General features: G+C 50.0%; 1 long non-coding RNA gene and 1 other non-coding gene across 2 annotated transcripts; both read left to right on the top strand.

Moving 5' to 3' along the window:
- Positions 1-2,753: 2,753 nt before the first annotated feature.
- LOC136692988 (5.8S ribosomal RNA) lies at positions 2,754-2,907 on the top strand. The gene has a single exon (XR_010802026.1). It is a non-coding gene; the product is annotated as a 5.8S ribosomal RNA (ribosomal RNA).
- A 358-nt stretch (positions 2,908-3,265) lies between these two features.
- On the top strand, positions 3,266-18,068 carry LOC136690734 (uncharacterized). Its single transcript, XR_010801773.1, has 2 exons — positions 3,266-3,730; positions 16,056-18,068. It is a non-coding gene; the product is annotated as an uncharacterized lncRNA (long non-coding RNA).
- The last annotated feature ends 1,861 nt before the right edge of the window (positions 18,069-19,929 follow it).

Raw genomic sequence — 19,929 nt, 5'->3', positions numbered from 1 at the left:
GGATCCGGGGACGGGTCCCGGCTGCCGGGCCTCTGCCCGTCCGGACTTTGCGGTGGGAAGCTGCCCCTCTCCGGGGGGGTTGGGGACCCCCGCGGGTCTCTGGGTGGAGGTCGCGGGACCTTGTCCCTACTCATCCGGTGTCCTCTGCTCCCTTCCTCCGCGGAGAGGCCCTTAGCTGGGTCGTCCGCCGCGGTTGAATACGTGGGGGGCGGAAGGGTCCGGTGCGTTTACTTTGAACAAAACAGAGTGCTCAAAGCAGGCCGAAGCGTGCCTTGAATGGACTGAGCTAGGAATAATGGAATAAGGCCTTCCCATGGGGGGCGAGTCGGAGCTCTTCGGCGAGGCGGCCGGGTGGGGCCGTTTCTGGCCGCCGCACGGTTCCCCGAGCCGGGGGGTATCCGACCGCTCTCTTGGTCCTATTTCGTGGGTTTGACGGACCAAAGGTCATGATTAAGAGGGACGGCCGGGGGCATTCGTACCGCACCGAGAGAGGTGAAATTCGTAGACCGGTGCGGGACGGACGAGAGCGAAGGCATTTGCCAAGAATGTTTTCATTAATCAAGAACGAAAGTCGGAGGATCGAAGACGATCAGGTACCGTCGTAGTTCCGACCGTAAACTATGCCGACCCGCGATCCGGCGGCGTTGAGCTAACGACTATGACCCGCCGGGCAGCGTCCGGGAAACCACGAGTCTTTGGGCTCTGGGGGGAGTACGGTTGCAAAGCTGAAACTTAAAGGAATTGACGGAAGGGCACCACCAGGAGTGGAGCTTGCGGCTTAATTTGACTCAACGCGGGGAACCTAACCCGGACACGGTAAGGATTGACAGATTGAAGGCTCTTTCTCGATTCTGTGGGTGGTGGTGCATGGCCGTTGGTAGTTCGTGGAGCGATTCGTCTGGTTAATTCCGGTAACGAACGAGATCCCATCCTTTAAGTAGTTACACGGCCCCTCTCCTGGGTCGGACTCTATCCCCCGAAGGTCCCCGTTCGCGGGGGGTCCCCATCGGGGTGGGTGGAGGTTTTGGCGGGGGTCCGGTTCTACCCCGGATCGGTTCGGGGGGTGATGCGATTGACGGGGGTTCAGTTCTGCGTCGAGTGGGTGGCTCCGGCCTCTCCCCTTCGCGTTCGGTTCCCTCCCCGATGCCGTCCGCACCTCGTTCCGCTCTCCGGGTGTGGGTTGTCCGTCCTTCGCCTTCCCTCCCCCTCCCGGTGCCCTCCCGCTTACCGCGGGCCTGAAGGTTGGGGTTCGCCCGGTGGGAATCAGCGGTCGGTGGCTAAACTTCTTAGAGCGATTTGTGGCACAGAAGCCACTTGAGAAATGGAGCAATAACAGGTCTGTGATGCCCTTAGAAGTCCGGGGTCGCACGTGAGCTACAATGGCTGGTTCAACATGTAATTTACCCTACGCCGAGAGGTGCGGGCAATCCTATGAACGCCATTCCCCGCTGGGGACAGGGGATTGCAACTATTCCCCTCGAACGAGGAATTCCAAGTAGGCGCGGGTCACCAGCCCGCGTCGATTAAGTCCCTGCCCTTTGTACACACCGCCCGTCGCTACTACCGATCGGATGCCTCGGTGAGGTCCTCGGACCGTCCCCGGGGCGGCCCTCGAACGGGGGTCGCCTCCGGGCGATGGGAAGTCGATCGAACCCGGACATCTAGAGGGAGTAAAAGTCGTAACAAGGTTTTCGTAGGGGAACCTGCGGAAGGATCAATAACGGTGACCTGGCCGCGGTCGGCGCCCGCCGTCCGTGCCGGTTGTCGAGTCGGACTCGAGAGGCCGAACCTCCCCCCCGGCGGGTACCTTCAAGGTATGGACCGCAGAAGCCTCGTACCTTTCGTTGTCGGCCGACGTGAGTCTCTCCCCCCTCCGGGTGGGTGGACGTAGCGAGCCGGCTTCGGAACTCGGGGTTATGCGAGGACCGCCTTAGGTGCATAGGTACCCCGGTCCGCCCCTCCCGTTCGCGGGGGGAAGAGTGGCGCCGGAGCCGCCCGCCGGGTAGTTAAACCCAAAAAACCATTGATCGTTGAAGGCTTGATTGTGCGTACGCGAGTCAAAGGGGCTTACTCACCCCCAGGGCGTTGGCCGGTGCTCGCCGGCCTCGGTGGGATCTCCCTGAACCCATCCCCCCGGCACAGGGGGTGGTGGTGGACGGGAGCGTACCGCCGGGCGAAACTCTTTCCCCTCACGGGGTTAGAGCGGAGCTTAAGAGCGCATGCAAATACCCCGATGTTGGCTTCGCAGAGACGGACCGTATAATAGTCTAAGGCCGGTGCGCGAGTTGAAGGGGCCTCACGAACCCCGGATGCGTTTAAACACCCGAAGGAGACGGCCGGTGCCCGCCGGTCCTGACTAGGTGGGATCTACCCAGCGCTTCCCCTAAGCGGGGACTTGGGAGCGTACCACCGGGCCTCGCTCATACCCTCCGGGGTGGAGAGCTTGGCTTTGAGCGCACGCCTGAATGCCTTAGACCGGGACCCGTAACGCAGCGAACCAAACCCTGGGCCTCGCCGGGAACGGCGGGTGCCTAGACCCCGGTCTCCTAAACCACGTAAGTCTCGGGCACCTACTCGGGCGATCGTCCCCCGGGCCGTAACTCCTCGGTCCGGTGGTGACGCCCAGGTTCAATGACCTTCCCCCCTGCACGGGGGTGGAAGGCACCCGGCTTGAAATATATTGGCAAAAATTGTCTCTTGTTCGAATGGCTTCCTTCGCCCGGCCTGTAACGGGCCGGGCACAAACCCAATACGACTCTTAGCGGTGGATCACTCGGCTCGTGCTTCGATGAAGAACGCAGCCATCTGCGTTAACTAATGTGAATTGCAGGACACAGATCATCGAAATTTCGAACGCATATTGCGGCCGCGGGGGTCCATCCCGCGGCCACGCCTGTCTGAGGGTCGCTTTACCCATCGATCGGTCTCCGCGCCCCCGCTGAGAGAGACCGCGGCTGGAAGCTCGCAGGGCCTGAAAACGGCCCTTCGTCTTCCCAAACGAAGACTCGGTTCCGAGCCAGTCCACGCGGCCCGTGTTGCGAGAGAGCTCCGTACAGGGACGGAGGGAGAGCCGAGTAGGTCCGGGTCCACGTCCGTTACGGTCTCTCCCCGAGTCCCGAGCGGGGCTCCGCGCAGTCGGACGCGGGGTGGTGAGTGCCGATTAAACCCAGCGAGCGGGCGAGTGAGCGGGCGGGCGAGCGGCCGGGGTGGGGGGAGGGTGTCGCGGAGTTCGGTCTCAGGCCGGGCTCTCGCCCCTCGCCCCTAGCCTTCGGCCCTCCGCCTCCGCCCTCGCCCCCGCATAAGAAACCTCTGTGTGCGGCCTCAGATCAGACGAGACGACCCGCTGAACTTAAGCATATCAGTAAGCGGAGGAAAAGAAACTAACAAGGATTCCCTTAGTAGCGGCGAGCGAACAGGGAAGAGCCCAGCGCTGAATCCCACTTTCCCCTGACCGGGGTTGGCCGGGAAATGTAGCGTACGGAAGTCCGTAAGATCCGTCTCGGTGCGGACGCGGGACCAAGTCCTCGCGAACGTGGCTTCTTCCCATAGACGGTGAAAGCCCGGTAGCGAGTCCCGCGTTCCCGCCCGGGTAGGTCGGGCTTCTCGGAGTCGGGTTGCTTGGGAATGCAGCCCAAAGCGGGTGGTAAACTCCATCTAAGGCTAAATACCGGCACGAGACCGATAGCGAACCGAGTACCGTGAGGGAAAGTTGAAACAGGACTTTGAAGAGGTAGTACCGGTACATGGTTCGCGGACAAAACCCCATTCAAATAAATTGCCGGCGGTCGCATAATTGGTGCGTGGGATCGTATTACGATATGGGATCCCACCGGCCACTTAGGTAAATGGCCGCCGGGATGTTGGGTACTAACCACATCTGACTTACTTACTGCGGGCAATAGCTTGTTCGTGGGACTCACTAGGGGCATAGTCGCTCCATCCGTGAACTCGCGGCGTCGAGGCACCCTCGTCCGCAGCGCTCAATTTGTCCCAAGTGCTCTTGAAAACGGATGGAGGCGTCACCATCCCACTGTACATTTAGTCAACAGTCTCATATACATTGCTCGTGGGATGAGCCCGTCTAGTGACCCTCTGAGTGCCCTTCTGAGACCTCTGGTTTGTCCAGGTGGCCAAAAGAACATGTTTGTGTAGTGACATTTGTTTAGATGAGGTCATGGAATGACCACAAAGCTGGCCAATGGCCAAAACTGCATTTAACATCCCTTCCAATGTATTTGAATTGAAGCATATACATTGGAGATGGACAAGGGTCACCAAGTTGCTGACCATTTTTTGTATCCCACTTCCAATGTATTTGAATTGAAGCATATACATTGGAGATGGACAAGGGTCACCAAGTTGCTGACCATTTTTTGTATCCCACTTCCAATGTATTTGAATTGAAGCATATACATTGGAGATGGACAAGGGTCACCAAGTTGCTGACCATTTTTTGTATCCCACTTCCAATGTATTTGAATTGAAGCATATACATTGGAGATGGACAAGGGTCACCAAGTTGCTGACCATTTTTTGTATCCCACTTCCAATCTATTTGAATTAAGGTCGATACATTGGAAGTGGGACGTCGGCCACGGAATTGACCTATCCCACTTCCAATTTATTTCAATTGAGGTCGATACATTGGAAGTGGGACGTCGGCCACGGAATTGACCTATCCCACTTCCAATTTATTTCAATTGAGGTCGATACATTGGAAGTGGGACGTCGGCCACGGAACTGACCGATCCCACTTCCAATTTATTTCAATTGAGGTCGATACATTGGAAGTGGGACGTCGGCCACGGAACTGACCGATCCCACTTCCAATCTATTTCAATTGAGGTCGATACATTGGAAGTGGGACGTCGGCCACGGAACTGACCTATCCCACTTCCAATTTATTTCAATTGAGGTCGATACATTGGAAGTGGGACGTCGGCCACGCAATTTCACATGCTGTCTTGTGGGGTGTACATGATAAACATATTTTAATTAGGGGTCGTTCGGACCTTTCTAAGGGGTGTCCAAAACCCATGTATGAAATTATAATGGGAATAAATTGGAAGTGGGACGTCCAGAATCTGGGCTTGGGGGGGGCCGCAGACTTCGGCGCTTCGACTGGTTAATCATCTGGGACCCTCAAACAACATATCGAAGGGCCGGGTCACTGCGACCTTGTTTAGTATGTAAAAAAAAATAAAATAGATCCAGAAAATTGCCTTTGAACTGGTCAGTTAGGCCTCAGTTTCCATTCAAGTGAATGCACAGAAAAACGGAACGTTTTTATGGATTTTTCATAGAAAACAACACCCTAGGCTTACGAAATTTTACACACTGTCTCGTGGAGTATACATGATAAACATATTTAAATTAGGGGTCGTTCGGACCTTTCTAAGGGGTGTCCAAAACCCATGTATAACCTTTGAATGGGAATAAATTGGGAGTGGGACGTCCAGAATCTGGGCTTGTGGGGGGCTGCCAAACTAGCCGCGTCGAATACTTAAACATCTGGGACCCTCAAACAACATATCGAAGGGCCGGGTCACTGCGACTTTGTTTAGTATGTTAAAAAAAATCAGCAAATTTATTCGAAAAAAATTCCCTCCAACTGTCAGTTAGGCCTCTGTTTTTTTTCGAATCTTTTCAAAGATTTTTCATAGAAAACAACACCCTAGGCTTACAAAATTTTACACACTGTCTCGTGGAGTATACATGATAAACATATTTAAATTAGGGGTCATTCGGACCTTTCTGAGGGGTGTCCAAAACCCATGTATGACCTTTGAATGGGAATAAATTGGGAGCGGGATGTCCAGAATCTGGGCTTGGGGGAGGGGCGCAGACTTCAACGCTTCGAGTACTTAATCATCCTCTGTCAGCCTCTGTCTCCATTCAAATGTATGCACAGAAAAACGGAACGTTTTTATGGATTTTTCATAGAAAACAACACCCTAGGCTTACGAAATTTTACACACTGTCTCGTGGAGTATACATGATAAACATATTTAAATTAGGGGTCGTTCGGACCTTTCTAAGGGGTGTCCAAAACCCATGTATGAAATTTGAATGGGAATAAATTGGAAGTGGGACGTCCAGAATCTGGGCTTGGGGGGGGCCGCAGACTTCGGCGCTTCGACTGGTTAATCATCTGGGACCCTCAAACAACATATCGAAGGGCCGGGTCACTGCGACCTTGTTTAGTATGTAAAAAAAAATAAAATAGATCCAGAAAATTGCCTTTGAACTGGTCAGTTAGGCCTCAGTTTCCATTCAAGTGAATGCACAGAAAAACGGAATGTTTTTATGGATTTTTCATAGAAAACAACACCCTAGGCTTACGAAATTTAACACACTGTCTCGTGGAGTATACATGATAAACATATTTAAATTAGGGGTCGTTCGGACCTTTCTAAGGGGTGTCCAAAACCCATGTATGAAATTTGAATGGGAATAAATTGGAAGTGGGACGTCCAGAATCTGGGCTTGGGGGGGGCCGCAGACTTCGACGCTTCGACTGGTTAATCATCTGGGACCCTCAAACAACATATCGAAGGGCCGGGTCACTGCGACCTTGTTTAGTATGTAAAAAAAAATAAAATAGATCCAGAAAATTGCCTTTGAACTGGTCAGTTAGGCCTCAGTTTCCATTCAAGTGAATGCACAGAAAAACGGAACGTTTTTATGGATTTTTCATAGAAAACAACACCCTAGGCTTACGAAATTTTACACACTGTCTCGTGGAGTATACATGATAAACATATTTAAATTAGGGGTCATTCGGACCTTTCTAAGGGGTGTCCAAAACCCATGTATAACCTTTGAATGGGAATAAATTGGGAGTGGGACGTCCAGAATCTGGGCTTGGGGGGGGCTGCCAAACTAGCCGCGTCGAATACTTAAACATCTGGGACCCTCAAACAACATATCGAAGGGCCGGGTCACTGCGACTTTGTTTAGTATGTTAAAAAAAATCAGCAAATTTATTCGAAAAAAATTCCCTCCAACTGTCAGTTAGGCCTCTGTTTTTTTTCGAATCTTTTCAAAGATTTTTCATAGAAAACAACACCCTAGGCTTACAAAATTTTACACACTGTCTCGTGCAGTATACATGATAAACATATTTAAATTAGGGGTCATTCGGACCTTTCTAAGGGGTGTCCAAAACCCATGTATAACGTTTGAATGGGAATAAATTGGGAGCGGGATGTCCAGAATCTGGGCTTGGGGGGGGGCGCGGACTTCGGCGCTTCGACTAGTTAATCATCTGGGACCCTCAAACAACATATCGAAGGGCCGGGTCACTGCGACCTTTCCATGTATACGAAAAAAAATAAAATAGATCCAGAAAATTGCCTTTGAACTGGTCAGTTAGACCTGTGTTTCCATTCAAGTGAATGCACAGAAAAACGGAACGTTTTTATGTATTTTTCATAGAAAACAACACCCTAGGCTTACAAAATTTTACACACTGTCTCGTGGAGTATACATGATAAACATATTTAAATTAGGGGTCATTTGGACCTTTCTGAGGGGTGTCCAAAACCCATGTATAACGTTTGAATGGGAATAAATTGGGAGTGGGACGTCCAGAATCTAGGCTTGGGGGGGGCCGCAGACTTCAACGCTTCGATTTCTTAATCATCTGGGACCCTCAAACAACATATCGAAGGGCCGGGTCACTGCGACCTTTCCAAGTGTAGAAAAAAAGATTAATTAGTTCCAGAAAGGTGCCCTTCAACTCGTCAGTTAGGCCTCTGTCTCCATTCAAATGTATGCACAGAAAAAAAGGAACGTTTTTATGCATTTTTCATAGAAAACAATACCCTAGGCTTACGGAATTTTACACACTGTCTCGTGCAGTATACATGATAAACATATTTAAATTTGGGGTCATTCGGACCTTTCTAAGAGGTGTCCAAAACCCATGTATGACCTTTGAATGGGAATAAACTGGGAGTGGGACGTCCAGAATCTGGGCTTGGGGGGGGCTGCCGAACTAGCCGCATCGAATACTTAATCATTTGGGACCCTCAAACAACATATCTAAAGGCCGGGTCACTGCGACCTTGTTTAGTATGTAAAAAAAAATCAGCAAATTTATTCGAAAAAAATTCCCTCCAACTGTCAGTTAGGCCTCTGTTTTTTTTTGAATCTTTTCAAATATTTTTCATAGAAAACAACACCCTAGGCTTACGAAATTTTACACACTGTCTCGTGGAGTATACATGATAAACATATTTAAATTAGAGGTCATTCGGACCTTTCTGAGGGGTGTCCAAAACACATGTATGACCTTTGAATGGGAATAAATTGGGAGCGGGATGTCCAGAATCTGGGCTTGGGGGGGGCCGCGGACTTCGGCGCTTCGACTAGTTAATCATCTGGGACCCTCAAACAACATATCGAAGGGCCGGGTCACTGCGACGTTTCCAAGTATAGGAAAAAAAATAAAACAGATCCAGAAAATTGCCTTTGAACTGGTCAGTTAGGCCTCAGTTTCCATTCAAGTGAATGCACAGAAAAACGGAACATTTTTATGGATTTTTCATAGAAAACAACACCCTAGGCTTACGAAATTTTACACACTGTCTCGTGCAGTATACATGATAAACATATTTAAATTAGGGGTCATTCGGACCTTTCTAAGGGGTGTCCAAAACCCATGTATAACGTTTGAATGGGAATAAATTGGGAGCGGGATGTCCAGAATCTGGGCTTGGGGGGGGGCGCGGACTTCGGCGCTTCGACTAGTTAATCATCTGGGACCCTCAAACAACATATCGAAGGGCCGGGTCACTGCGACCTTTCCATGTATACGAAAAAAAATAAAATAGATCCAGAAAATTGCCTTTGAACTGGTCAGTTAGGCCTGTGTTTCCATTCAAGTGAATGCACAGAAAAACGGAACGTTTTTATGTATTTTTCATAGAAAACAACACCCTAGGCTTACAAAATTTTACACACTGTCTCGTGGAGTATACATGATAAACATATTTAAATTAGGGGTCATTTGGACCTTTCTGAGGGGTGTCCAAAACCCATGTATAACGTTTGAATGGGAATAAATTGGGAGCGGGATGTCCAGAATCTGGGCTTGGGGGGGGGCGCGGACTTCGGCGCTTCGACTAGTTAATCATCTGGGACCCTCAAACAACATATCGAAGGGCCGGGTCACTGCGACCTTTCCATGTATACGAAAAAAAATAAAATAGATCCAGAAAATTGCCTTTGAACTGGTCAGTTAGGCCTGTGTTTCCATTCAAGTGAATGCACAGAAAAACGGAACGTTTTTATGGATTTTTCATAGAAAACAACACCCTAGGCTTACAAAATTTTACACACTGTCTCGTGGAGTATACATGATAAACATATTTAAATTAGGGGTCATTTGGACCTTTCTGAGGGGTGTCCAAAACCCATGTATAACGTTTGAATGGGAATAAATTGGGAGTGGGACGTCCAGAATCTAGGCTTGGGGGGGGCCGCAGACTTCAACGCTTCGATTTCTTAATCATCTGGGACCCTCAAACAACATATCGAAGGGCCGGGTCACTGCGACCTTTCCAAGTGTAGAAAAAAAGATTAATTAGTTCCAGAAAGGTGCCCTTCAACTCGTCAGTTAGGCCTCTGTCTCCATTCAAATGTATGCACAGAAAAAAAGGAACGTTTTTATGCATTTTTCATAGAAAACAATACCCTAGGCTTACGGAATTTTACACACTGTCTCGTGCAGTATACATGATAAACATATTTAAATTTGGGGTCATTCGGACCTTTCTAAGAGGTGTCCAAAACCCATGTATGACCTTTGAATGGGAATAAACTGGGAGTGGGACGTCCAGAATCTGGGCTTGGGGGGGGCTGCCGAACTAGCCGCATCGAATACTTAATCATTTGGGACCCTCAAACAACATATCTAAAGGCCGGGTCACTGCGACCTTGTTTAGTATGTAAAAAAAAATCAGCAAATTTATTCGAAAAAAATTCCCTCCAACTGTCAGTTAGGCCTCTGTTTTTTTTTGAATCTTTTCAAATATTTTTCATAGAAAACAACACCCTAGGCTTACGAAATTTTACACACTGTCTCGTGGAGTATACATGATAAACATATTTAAATTAGAGGTCATTCGGACCTTTCTGAGGGGTGTCCAAAACACATGTATGACCTTTGAATGGGAATAAATTGGGAGCGGGATGTCCAGAATCTGGGCTTGGGGGGGGCCGCGGACTTCGGCGCTTCGACTAGTTAATCATCTGGGACCCTCAAACAACATATCGAAGGGCCGGGTCACTGCGACGTTTCCAAGTATAGGAAAAAAAATAAAACAGATCCAGAAAATTGCCTTTGAACTGGTCAGTTAGGCCTCAGTTTCCATTCAAGTGAATGCACAGAAAAACGGAACGTTTTTATGGATTTTTCATAGAAAACAACACCCTAGGCTTACGAAATTTTACACAATGTCTCGTGGAGTATACATGATAAACATATTTAAATTAGGGGTCATTCGGACCTTTCTAAGGGGTGTCCAAAACCCATGTATAACCTTTGAATGGGAATAAATTGGGAGTGGGACGTCCAGAATCTGGGCTTGGGGGGGGCTGCCAAACTAGCCGCATCGAATACTTAAACATCTGGGACCCTCAAACAACATATCGAAGGGCCGGGTCACTGCGACTTTGTTTAGCATGTAAAAAAAAATCATCAAATTTATTCGAAAAAAATTCCCTCCAACTGTCAGTTAGGCCTCTGTTTTTTTTCGAATCTTTTCAAAGATTTTTCATAGAAAACAACACCCTAGGCTTACGAAATTTTACACACTGTCTCGTGGAGTATACATGATAAACATATTTAAATTAGAGGTCATTCGGACCTTTCTGAGGGGTGTCCAAAACACATGTATGACCTTTGAATGGGAATAAATTGGGAGCGGGATGTCCAGAATCTGGGCTTGGGGGGGGCCGCGGACTTCGGCGCTTCGACTAGTTAATCATCTGGGACCCTCAAACAACATATCGAAGGGCCGGGTCACTGCGACGTTTCCAAGTATAGGAAAAAAAATAAAACAGATCCAGAAAATTGCCTTTGAACTGGTCAGTTAGGCCTCAGTTTCCATTCAAGTGAATGCACAGAAAAACGGAACGTTTTTATGGATTTTTCATAGAAAACAACACCCTAGGCTTACGAAATTTTACACAATGTCTCGTGGAGTATACATGATAAACATATTTAAATTAGGGGTCATTCGGACCTTTCTAAGGGGTGTCCAAAACCCATGTATAACCTTTGAATGGGAATAAATTGGGAGTGGGACGTCCAGAATCTGGGCTTGGGGGGGGCTGCCAAACTAGCCGCATCGAATACTTAAACATCTGGGACCCTCAAACAACATATCGAAGGGCCGGGTCACTGCGACTTTGTTTAGCATGTAAAAAAAAATCATCAAATTTATTCGAAAAAAATTCCCTCCAACTGTCAGTTAGGCCTCTGTTTTTTTTCGAATCTTTTCAAAGATTTTTCATAGAAAACAACACCCTAGGCTTACGAAATTTTACACACTGTCTCGTGGAGTATACATGATAAACATATTTAAATTAGGGGTCATTCGGACCTTTCTAAGGCGTGTCCAAAACCCATGTATGAAATTTGAATGGGAATAAATTGGAAGTGGGACGTCCAGAATCTGGGCTTGGGGGGGGGGCGCAGACTTCGGCGCTTCGGCTGGTTAATCATCTGGGACCCTCAAACAACATATCGAAGGGCCGGGTCACTGCGACCTTGTTTAGTATGTAAAAAAAAATAAAATAGATCCAGAAAATTGCCTTTGAACTGGTCAGTTAGGCCTCAGTTTCCATTCAAGTGAATGCACAGAAAAAAAGGAACATTTTTATGGATTTTTCATAGAAAACAACATCCTAGGCTTACGGAATTTTACACACTGTCTTGTGGAGTATACATGATAAACATATTTAAATTAGGGGTCATTCGGACCTTTCTGAGGGGTGTCCAAAACCCATGTATGACCTTTGAATGGGAATAAATTGGGAGCGGGATGTCCAGAATCTGGGCTTGGGGGGGGCCGCGGACTTCGGCGCTTCGACTAGTTAATCATCTGGGACCCTCAAACAACATATCGAAGGGCCGGGTCACTGCGACCTTTCCAAGTATAGGAAAAAAAATAAAATAGTTCCAGAAAATTGCCTTTGAACTGGTCAGTTAGGCCTCAGTTTCCATTCAAGTGAATGCACAGAAAAACAGAACGTTTTTATGGATTTTTCATAGAAAACAACACCCTAGGTTTACGGAATTTTACACACTGTCTCGAGGGGTGTACATGATAAACATATTTAAATTAGAGGTCATTCGGACCTTTCTAAGGGGTGTCCAAAACCCATGTATGACCTTTGAATGGGAATAAATTGGGAGTGGGACGTCCAGAATCTAGGCTTGGGGGGGGGCGCAGACTTCGACGCTTCGACTTCTTAATCATGCGGGACCCTCAAACAACATATCGAAGGGCCGGGTCACTGCGACCTTTCCAAGTGTAGAAAAAAAAATTTATTTGTTCCAGAAAGGTGCCCTTTAACTCGTCAGTTAGGCCTCTGTCTCCATTCAAATGTATGCACAGAAAAAGGGGAACGTTTCTATGGATTTTTCATAGAAAACAACACTCTAGGCTTACGCAATTTTACACGCTGTCTCGTGCAGTATACATGATAAACATATTTAAATTTGGGGTCATTCGGACCTTTCTAAGGGGTGTCCAAAACCCATGTATGACCTTTGAATTGGAATAAATTGGGAGTGGGACGTCCAGAATCTGGGCTTGGGGGGGGCTGCCGAACTAGCCGCGTCGAATACTTAATCATCTGGGACCCTCAAACAACATATCGAAGGGCCGGGTCACTGCGACCTTGTTTAGTATGTAAAAAAAAAATCAGCAAATTTATTCGAAAGAAATTCCCTCCAACTGTCAGTTAGGCCTCTGTTTTTATTCAAATATTTTCAAGGATTTTACTAGTTTTTTAATGGGATCCCACTTCTAATGTATTTCAGCTATGTCATATAAATGGCTTGTGGGATCCCACGAAACATGTATTTGACTTGGCTGAAATAGATTGGAAGTGGGATCCCACTTCCAATTTATTTGACTTGACTGGAATAGATTGGAAGTGGGATCCCACTAGCAGTTTATTTAAGCTATGTCATTTAAATTGCTTGTGGGATCCCACTTCCAATCTATTTCAGCCAAGTCAAATACATGTTTCGTGGGATCCCACATCCAATCTATTTCAGCCAAGTCAAATACATGTTTCGTGGGATCCCACATCCAATCTATTTCAGCCAAGTCAAATAAATTGAAAGTGGGATCCCACATCCAATCTATTTCAGCCAAGTCAAATAAATTGGATGTGGGATCCCACTTCCAATCTATTTCAGCCAAGTCAAATACATGTTTCGTGGGATCCCACTTCCAATCTATTTCAGCCAAGTCAAATACATCTTTTGTGGGATCCCCCTAGCACTTTATTTAAGCTATGTCATATACATTGCTGGTGGGATTTCCTCAAAAAAGCCTAAGTTATTTTGGGGAAAAGCATTATTTTATGCCACAGTATATATTTTTCTACACAAATCAACTCATTCTGAGTGCATGCCTGTATTAACAGTTGTAAAATTCCTCTGTCCAAATCCCATGTATAAACTTGACTTGAATAAATTGGAAGTGGGACAGTCAGATCTCAGCTTTGATAAGAAATATGAAAAAACAAATAACACCATTATCTACGTATCAGCCTCCTTAATTCAGGGTGTGAGTTTGAAGAAGATTGCATGAAGTCAAAAATTTGCCCTAAAAATCTCAAAGGGGTACCCCTTTGACTTTTTTTGGGTCAAATTTTTGACATATTCCAATCTTCTCCAAAATCACACCGTGATGTCAGCAGACCCAGACTTAAAGAGGAGTGGCATTAATATCATAATATGATGTCAGAGAGCTGAGATCTCACTGTCCCACTTCCAATCTATATCAGCCAAGTCAAATAGATTGGAAGTGGGATCCCACTACCAGCTTATTTAAGCTATGTCATATAAATTGGGAGTGGGATCCCACTTCCAATCTATTTCAGCCAAATCAAATAAATTGGGAGTGGGATCCCACTTCCAATCTATTTCAGTCAAGTCAAATAAATTGGAAGTGGGATCCCACGAAACATGTATTTGACTTGGCTGAATTAGATTGGAAGTGGGATCCCACTTCCAATTTATTTGACTTGACTGAAATAGATTGGAAGTGGGATCCCACTAGCAGTTTATTTAAGCTATGTCATATAAATTGGGATTGGGATCCCACTTCCAATCTATTTCAGCCAAGTCAAATACATGTTTCGTGGGATCCCACTTCCAATCTATTTCTGTTAAGTCAAATAAATTGGAAGTGGGATCCCAATTCCAATCTATATCAGCGAAGTCAAATAGATTGGAAGTGCGATCCCACTTACATGTATTTGACATGACTGGAATAGACTGGAATTTGACCAACATCCCACTTACAATCTATTTGACAGGACTTGAATAAATTGGAATTGGACAAGCATCCAACTTACAATCTATTTGACATTACTGGAATAGACTGGAATTTCCCACTTACAATCTATTTGCCATGACTAGATTTGGACCAGCATCCCATTTACAATCTATTTGACAGGACTGGAATAAATTGGAATTGGACCAGCATCCAACTTACAATCTATTTGACATTACTGGAATAGACTGGAATTTCCCACTTACAATCTATTTGCCATGACTAGAATTGGACCAGCATCCCACTTACAATCTATTTGACATTACTGGAATAGACTGGAATTTCCTACTTACAATCTATTTGCCATGACTAGAAATGGACCAGCATCCCACTTACAATCTATTTCAAATGTGACTGGAATACATTGGAATTGAACCAGCATCCCACCTCCAATCTATTTCAAATGTGACTGGAATACATTGGAATTGGACCGGCATCCCACCTCCAATCTATTTCAAATATGACTGAAATACATTGGAATTGGACCAGCATCCCACCTCCAATCTATTTCAAATATGACTGGAATACATTGGAATCGGACCAGCATCCCACCTCCAATCTATTTCAAATGTGACTGGAATACATTGGAATCGGACCAGCATCCCACCTCCAATCTATTTCAAATGTGACTGGAATACATTGGAATCGGACCAGCATCCCACCTCCAATCTATTTCAAATGTGACTGGAATACATTGGAATTGGACCAGCATCCCACCTCCAATCTATTTCAAATGTGACTGGAATACATTGGAATTGGACCGGCATCCCACCTCCAATCTATTTCAAATATGACTGAAATACATTGGAATTGGACCAGCATCCCACCTCCAATCTATTTCAAATATGACTGGAATACATTGGAATCGGACCAGCATCCCACCTCCAATCTATTTCAAATGTGACTGGAATACATTGGAATCGGACCAGCATCCCACCTCCAATCTATTTCAAATGTGACTGGAATACATTGGAATCGGACCAGCATCCCACCTCCAATCTATTTCAAATGTGACTGGAATACATTGGAATCGGACCAGCATCCCACCTCCAATCTATTTCAAATATGACTGGAATACATTGGAATCGGACCAGCATCCCACCTCCAATCTATTTCAAATATGACTGGAATACATTGGAATTGGACCAGCATCCCACCTCCAATCTATTTAGGTAGGCATCCCACTTCCAATTTATTTGAATGGCATCAAAATAAATTGGATCTGGGACCTCCGTCCGCCACCTGGTGCTGGAGGGCCGAACTGCGGCAAAACGGCCAGAACTTTGACGATTTTTAGCTCGGAAACGGTCCGCGGCAGAGCTCCGCCGATCGTCACGGCGGCTCGTGGGGACCCCCCGAGGGCGCCTGACCCGCCCCCTGGTTCGAGAAAAATTCGTGCGCCTCGGCGCGCAGCGTCCGCCAAACGCCATCTAATAAGCTGCTCGTGGGACGTTGGGGTACTAACTAGAGAGAGTTCAACAGAGCGTGAAACCGTTGAGAGGTAAACGTACGGGGACCGAGAAGACTGCCCCGGGGGATTCAGCCGGGCGGACGGCCCCGCGCTCGTCGGGTTCCGAGGCCGGGGGTGCGAGCGTATCCGGGCGAGAGGGGTGGGGTGCCGACTCCACCGCTCCCCGCTTCGGCTCTGCGCTTCGCCTCTGGACTTCGGGCCTGTCGGGCGTACGGAGGTCCGTCCCCGCCCGGTGTACTTTCCCCGCGTGGTGGTGAGTCGCGACCGGCTCCGGTTAGGCTTGGAAGGGCCGGAGGGTGAAGGTAGGTCCGTCCGGAGAAGGGAGCCCCACGCGGCCCCCGGACACGGGCGTTCCGCTACAGCCCCTCGCTCCGACTTCGCCGATAACGCCGGGGCCGCGGAGCAATGTCCTTTCCGCGTTCTCCCCTCCTCCGGGATGGGGATGGGGGCCCCCCCCGATCGTTCGGTCGAAGCGAGCCGGCTGGGCTGTCCTCAGCCCCGGGCTAGGCCCGCTACGGCGATGCGGGGGGCGATCCAGGCCCACAGCACCCGAACGCCTAAGGTCAGCGGCTAAGTTCGGACCCCGAACGACCCGTCTTGAAACACGGACCAAGGAGTCTAACGCGTATGCGAGTCGAAGGGACCAGAACCCCCGGAGGCGCAACGAAGGTGAAGGCCGGCGCGCGTCGGCTGAGGTGGGATCCGTCCTAACCCTCCGAGGGGGCGGGCGGCGCACCACCGGCCTGCTCTTCCCACGTGCGGAGAGCGGAGCCAGAGCATACGCGGTGGTACCCGAAAGATGGTGAACTATGCCTGGGCAGGGCGAAGCCAGGGGAAACCCTGAGTGGAGGCCCGCAGCGGTCCTGACGTGCAAATCGGTCGTCCGACCTGGGTATAGGGGCGAAAGACTAATCGAACCATCTAGTAGCTGGTTCCCTCCGAAGTTTCCCTCAGGATAGCCGGCGCCGAAACTTCAAGTTTTATCCGGTAAAGAAATGACTGGAGGCCGCGGGGCCGAAACGGGCCTCGCCCTACTCTCAAACTTTAAATGGGTAAGAGGCCCGGCTCGCAGGCTTGGAGCCGGGCATGGAATTGACGGTGCCGAGTGGGCCACTTTTGGTAAGCAGAACTGGTGCTGCGGGATGAACCGAACGCGCGGGTTAAGGCGCCCGACGCAGACGCTCATCAGACCCCAAGAAAGGTGTCGGTTGATATAGACAGCGGGGCGGTGGCCATGGAAGTCGGCATCCGCTAAGGAGTGTGTAACAACTCACCTGCCGAATCAACTGGCCCTGAAAATGGATGGCGCTGGAGCGTCGGACCCATACCCGGCCGTCGCTGGCGGTACATGTCTCCCACCCCCCCAAAAGCCAGCGAGAATGAGAGAGAACCGAGACTCATGGGACCGTATGCCGCGACGAGTAGGAGGGGCGCCGCGGTGGCGCAGAAGCCTTTGGCGCGAGCCTGGGTCGAGCCGCCGCGGGTGCAGATCTTGGTGGTAGTAGCAAATATTCAGATGAGAACTTTGAAGGCCGAAGTGGAGAAGGGTTCCACGCCGACAGCGCTTGGCCGTGGGTTAGTCGGTCCTAAGGGATAGGCGAGCGCCGTTCGGAAAATGCTGGGGCGATGGTCTCGTCTGCCTCGCGCTGACCGAAAGGGGATCGGGCCAATATCCCCGTACCTGGGATTGGTGGAGATCGAGCCGCCGAGAGGCGCTCCCGTGGCGGTAACGCAAACGAACCCGGAGACGCCGGTGGGGACCCCGGGGAGGATTCTCTCTCCTTGCTAAAGAGCTGGAGCGCCCTGGAATGGGTTCGACCCCGAGATAGGGGCTCAACGCTCTGAAAGGCGTCGCATGCACTATGCGACGGCCGGGACGTTTCCCATCGGCCCTTGAAAATCCGGGGGAGGTATAGTGAATTTCCCCCCAGGCCGTACCCATATCCGCATCAGGTCTCCAAGGTGAACAGCCTCTGGCGTGTTGGAACAATGTAGGTAAGGGAAGTCGGCAAGACGGATCCGTAACTTCGGGATAAGGATTGGCTCTAATGGCTGAGCTCGGTCGGGCCCGTGTCTGCTGATGCGGGGTCCAAAGCCCGGTGCTGCCCGTGCGACGGGGAGCTGTTCCCGGTCCACCTTCGGGCCCCCCCGAGCGGGTCCTGCGCGAGGAAGCGCACAGCGAGAGATGCCCCCACCCCAGTATCCAACCCCCCCGTGAACAAAGGCTCTGCGTCTGTTGGGGTCGATGAGAGTGGGTCGCGGCGAGCGAGACCTTAAGCCCCGGTGCGTGTCCCCCCTCGGCGGTGGCGCTTAGGGGACTCGGTCAGGTCGACGGTAGGGAAAGCCGGTCGTCGGTGGGATGCCGGCGGGGGAGCGTCCTTCGGGACTAACCTCCGTCGGATGACCACCTTCGGCCCCTCTTCCCTTCCTAAGCCGGGCCGGGCTCCCCGACGCCCGTCGCCGGGTGGGCCGCCCCGGGCTAAGCTCGCGCGTCCGGCCCGTCGCTCTCCCCCGATGGGACGCGGAGGGACGCAATGGAACGTAGGTCCGTGTGTGTGTGTGGGGGGTCTCTCGTGCGTGTGTGGACTCGTAGCAGGCCGTCGGGGGGCTTCGGTGGGTCAGGGCGGTGTCCCTGGAGCCTCGCGCGCCGAGCCTAGGCTCCGTGGATCTCTCGGGCTTATGAGTCTCTCGCCTCGGGGGGAGACCTCCGGGGCCGGGTCTCTCGGCTGGCACCTAACAGCCGAATTAGAACTGCTGCGGACAAGGGGAATCCGACTGTTTAATTAAAACACAGCATCGTGAAGGCTCTTGGACCGGGTGATGACACGATGTGAATTCTGCCCAGTGCTCTGAATGTCAAAGTGAAGAAATTCATCGAAGCGCGGGTTAACGGCGGGAGTAACTATGACCCCGGAGTTCGTTAAGGCGAGCTGGGTGGGGACCCGGCTCCAGGGACTCCGGGGCAAGCATCGTGTGCCTCCACCTCCTCGTGGTATCACCTGTAAACGTCCTGTGCGGTCAGGGCGGCTAAGAGAGGCTCCCCATGTGACGGACTGACCGGCCGTTCACATTAGCCAGGTCTCCCTGGGCACGCCGCGCTAGCAGGTTGTAGCGCGGGTACCCAAGTGCTGGTCCCCAGGGGCGGGGACCACCACTATGGCAAGCCCCCTAGGGTGCAACGTCCCTAGCTGGTGTCCGACTATCAAAAGTTGCTTAGGTCTCGAAGGGCATCCCATAGGCTCCGGATGGCGTTCCTAAACCCTATAGGTTCCGAGGGCATAGATGGCGCTTGGCTAGGAGGAGATGTCTCCTCTGGGGACATCTCTTTCGTGGGTTACGGTATGATCTATCCTCGATAGATCCCAGGTGTTGGTCACCTATTCCCGGAAGGCTGTCGACTGACTTTGGGCGGGGGTCTCCGACCCGCACTTCATTAGGTAGGGTGATAACCCATCCTCATGGGCAAAGGACGAGTTGATTCTCCTTGGTGTGCGCTGGTGACGGTCGATCTATGAGGCTAGAGGCAGAGGCGTGAATAGGTCAAGCTTCCTGGCTGAATAGACGAACTGTACTGGTAGCACATCGGGGGTGATCGCCGATCCTTGGGCCCAGGAGGTAACGGCAAAACGGCCGTCCCTAGTGACGTGTGGACGAGTATATAACCTACCAGTCCTGTGTCGGTCGATGGCACGATGGGATGGCTTAAAGACTCTAGCGCAGTGACTACACTGGGAAGGAGCGCCAGCCTGGTTTCGACTGAGGAGGACATGCCGGCCCGGTCAGGCGCCATACAGAACAGGGTACAAAATAAAATAGTGACTCGGTGATGGGGATCTTCTTCCCGTGATGGGTTCTTCGTCCCCGACCACATGG

This window comes from Hoplias malabaricus, chromosome 3 (assembly GCF_029633855.1).
Source record: "Hoplias malabaricus isolate fHopMal1 chromosome 3, fHopMal1.hap1, whole genome shotgun sequence".
Lineage (NCBI taxonomy): Eukaryota > Metazoa > Chordata > Actinopteri > Characiformes > Erythrinidae > Hoplias > Hoplias malabaricus.
Note: the sequence above shows the minus strand (reverse complement) of the source record. Positions and strands in the feature narration are given on the sequence as shown.